This window comes from Plecotus auritus (assembly GCF_963455305.1).
Source record: "Plecotus auritus genome assembly, chromosome: 1".
Classification (NCBI taxonomy): Eukaryota; Metazoa; Chordata; class Mammalia; order Chiroptera; family Vespertilionidae; genus Plecotus; species Plecotus auritus.
The window spans coordinates 168,990,290-168,994,734 of NC_137770.1; the positions used below are offsets into that span (position 1 = coordinate 168,990,290).

Sequence of the window (4,445 nt, forward strand, 5' to 3'; positions counted from 1 at the left end):
CTCCTCTACCCTCTCCTCTCCCCAGCCTCTTCCCAGACTCCACAAGTCCGCACCTCCACCTGCACCTCAGCCATGGGTGAGGATTTGTATTTGAAAGGTCCTACGAACTAGGTTTAGTGAATAAAAGCAAAGACCAAAAAGAGGGGAAAGAGCAGTGCCACTGCAAGCCCCTCTCCCCGCCCCACCCCCAACTGCTCCCCCCACCCTCCAGCACAGCACGGCTTGGGCAGCCATCCAGACTGCCTTCTCTGGGCTCAGTTTCTCGTGCCTGTGGGCTTAGCTCCAGAATCCCCTGCCGCCAGCAGCCCTGCAGACCTCCTTTCCATAGCCAGACGCTACACCTGTCCCAAGGGACGCGGCCTCGGTGTAGTGCGGCTGCCTACTGACCCTCTGGGCTCAGGGGTTTTGCCGTTCTCTCCAGCCCAGATCCCTGATTTTACCATTCTCCAGGCGTCCTCTGCCCTTCCTGGCTGCAAATAGTCTCACCAGCTGTGTCTACTTCATCAGTTCGGGGTGGATGTTATTTGATTTAGTTGCTCGTTCTATCTGCTCCGGGACAAGGCTTGGGACATGTCCACCTATTCCACCGCCATTTTCCTATCTCCTAGCTCATCTTTTATATGGAATTTATTTTATTCTCTCTGAAGGTTTTTAGGAAATTACTTTTCTTCCTAGAGTCCTAAAATTTTATAATGGTATGCTCATTGAGTCTGTTTCTGTGGGCCCTTCTATCGGTAATCACATGTCTTTCAATTCCAAGAAATGTTCTTGAATTGTTTCATTGATGACTTTTTAGCCCCATTACTCAGTTGCTGGACCTCCTGGAATGGTGCTCTAACTTTTCTTTCTTTTTCATCTCTTTGATTTTTTTTGTTCTATTTTCTGAGAGGTTTTCTCAACTTTATCTTCCTATCTACCTATCAAGATTTTCATTTCTGCAATTGCATTTTTAATGTCTTAGAGCTCTTTTCTATGTTCTCTGAATGTTTCTTTTTCACAACATCTTGTTTATGTTTCACAGATGCAATATAGTCTCTTTCTCTTTTTGATAACAGGATGATATATTTTTGAAGTTTTTCTCATCTCCCAATTTGCCTTTTTCCAGCTTGCTTATTTTGGTTTCATCCTCTGTGGTAGATGTTTTCTTCATTGGGCTATTAATCCTTGGCTCTCTGCTCATGATCAAGAAAGAGACTAAAAACGGAATCTCATACTGAGCCTGTGGGAAGGACTTTTCCACTTTGAGCTTCACAGAATTGGAATCTGGAGGGACCATTTATAGGGGAACCTCTAAGCTCAGTGTCTTTAGATCTTGCTCTTAGGCAGGCCAGACTCTGTGGAAAAGAGTTTTCCAGTTTTTCTTTTCTGGAGGGTAAGTATCTGGCCAACACATTGGGAGTTATGTTGGGGAAGAAGGCCAGGGGCGTCTGCATTCAGCGATTTGCTAGACATGGGACTCTTGGCATCCCTCCTGTTTTACCCAGGTTGAAGTAAGGACCTGGGATCTTACTGTTACTCAAACAGCTTTTATCCATACCTCCTTATTTAGGAATTCTCACACTCCGTTTCAGATTTTTCTTGTGTTGCCAGTTTCTGATTCCTTTGAAGCTGTGGGCAAATTATGTCCATTTTGAACTTTCCTTGCCACCAGCTTGGGTTTGGGTTTCTTGGGGATGATATCACATTGTTATCCTTTTCAACTTCCAAATTTTTGTTGCTGTTGTTTCCTCTACTGTTTTTCCCACACTTGTAGATTTAAATATTAAACAAAACTTGTTTATTATATTTTTGTGGGGTTTTGGGAGGGAGAAAAATAGATGTGTGTGTTCACATCATCTTAACCTGGAAAAACCCTTCATCCCACTTATTAACCTTAAAAATCTCATAACCATCCTATCAATAAAGAGGGAATATACTAATTGACCCTCATGCTGTCACAAAGATGGCAGTGCCCACAGCCAATAAGGAGGGAATATGCTAATTGACTGCCATGCCCTCAAAGATGGTGGCGCCCAGTCCCCTCAGCTCCACGAACCTGCCTTCAGAGTCCCCCAACCCCTCAGTCCCCCAGCCGCCTATGGCTGGCCCGAGGCACAGGCAAGCCTTGGATGGCGGCTGCCCAGCCACCCAGGGCCACCTGAGGCTCAGGTAACCAGGGCCGGCCTAGGCTTGCACTGCTGGCAGTGGCAGCAGCAGAGGTGTGATGGGGCATCACCTTCCCCTGATCACCAGGTCGCCTCCAGCCACTGAGGGCTCCCTGACTGTGAGAGGGGGCAGGCCTGGCTGAGGGACCCCCGCTCCAGTGCATGAATTTTTATGCACCGGGCCTCTAGTTATTTAATATAAAGGTAAACTCTGTTCCTTGCAGGGGGCTTATCAGCAGCCAGAGTGCACACCTGGACATCCAAACTTCTTGGATTTGCAGTGAGGGGAGTCAGTAACTAGCAGGGTGTGCCATACTAAATGAAAATGTCTCTGATCTCTTTCTTTTCTTTTTATTTTGAGAGTGGAAGGGAGAGAGGGAGGGGAAAAGAGAGAGGGAGGAAAGAGAGAAACATCAATGTGAGAGAGACACATCAATCATTGTCTCCCTCATGCACCCAGACTGGGGCAGGGATCAAACCTGCAACCTAGGTACCTGCCCTTGACCAGGAATTGAACTTGAGACCTTCATCGCTTGGCCCAGGCTCTAACCACTTAGCAACATTTGGCTTCTTTCTTGAAGGCTCAACCACACATTTCTGGTAGGACACCAGGGCTTTGGAGATGGACTGGCAGGTTGCATATATGTGGGCCACATGACCACTTTCTTCTCACTGACAGGGAGTCTATGCAGGGGAACTGCTCTTTGCACAGAAGCAGAATGGGTTCCAGAGGTTATATCACAGTGCCCTGCTCAGTGGTCTCTCTCTCTCTTTGAATGTATGTATGTGCATATGTCTTTTCTGAGTCCATTTGAAAATCATTTGAGATAATTGTGGAATGCTACTCAATAATAAAAAATAACTATTGATACAACATTAAATGAATCTCATAATAATTATGCAGAGTGAAAGAAGCCAGGCAAAAAAAAAAAAGAGTATATACAGCATGTTTCAGTTTACATAAACTACAGAAAATGTAAACCAACTAGTAGTGACAGAAAGCAGACCTGTTATCTGCGGGATGGGATGGGAGACTGAGAGGAGCAAAAGAGAGGGACACACACACACACACACAACTTTTGGGGGTGATGAATATGTTTATTATTTTAATTGTGGTGTTAATTCATGAGTATGCATAGATAAAAATTTACCAAACGGTGCATTTTATTTCATTCATTTATTCCCCTCCCAAATCAATACATGGCTTTTATTGCATCTTTAAATATCACAAATAAGTGTGACAAATCATTTGGCATCCTGTTGTTTCTATAGTTGGACAACTTGGGTCTTATTCATCAGCCTGCTGAACTGTTATTTTTTCAGAAACAAAGATACCATCCAAAATTTTTCTGATATTCTTGTTTGTAACTGTTGTGGCTTGCTGAATTAAAGCAGCTGAATTTGATACAAATTCAATGACATTTCCTTCAAGAATCAACTCATCTTTCTGGGCTTGAGATACTGAAAGTAACACCTGTTCTAATTTGAACTCTGTGGATGTATTTTTTGCTCAAGAAATTTCTGATTTCAACAAAAGAACCATTCTGTTGAGTAACAACGTTGATGGGGAAGTGAGCGTACACAGACCTCACCTTGTGAAAAGCCCAGTGTGACACCCTTGATCATGTTCTGTGTATGACTGCAGATGGGGTGAACCGTGGCCAGTTCCTTTCCATTTCCCCACCATTTGTCAACCCGGAGCCTCTTCTTTTTCTTGCCAAGGAGACTGAGTTCTGCATTGATGTGGTTGAAGTCCCTGCGCAGGGTGCTTCTGGGGCCCTTCACAATAACCGTGCGTCCCATCAGAGTGATGTCCACGTTTTCTGGGATGTCCACAGTCCAATTGCTGACAATGGTCTGCATTCTCGCAGCAGATGTGGCAAAGAGCCAAACTATTTTTTTACCAGTAAATGTGATAGTTTATTGCGTGTCAGTTGTACTCCAATAAAGCTATTAAAAACTTTTCAAGTAGAACACTTTAAATATAAGCTGTTTATTGGACATCAATGATATCTCAATAACACTGGTAAAAGAGAGATGAATGAAAACTGAAAAAATACTTTTAAATAATAAGCAAAGGGCTTATTCCCTTAATATAAAATCTTCCCCAAGTCAATAAGGAAAAGACCAAAAACATAACTGAAAAGTGAATAACAAGTACGAGCAATTCATAAAATATATATGTATATAATTGCCTCTTAAATCTAAGAAAAGATACTCAACATTACTCATAAAAAGAAACATTCAAATTAAAGCACCACTAACACTATTTTCCACTCTTTAATGGGCAAATGATTCCAC

The 4,445-nt window shown here is 43.2% G+C and overlaps 1 pseudogene across 1 annotated transcript; it reads right to left on the minus strand.

Moving 5' to 3' along the window:
* Positions 1-3,432: 3,432 nt before the first annotated feature.
* Positions 3,433-4,022, minus strand: LOC308245625 (large ribosomal subunit protein uL6-like; annotated as a pseudogene). The gene has a single exon. The product of its transcript is annotated as a large ribosomal subunit protein uL6-like (transcript).
* Positions 4,023-4,445: the final 423 nt, after the last annotated feature.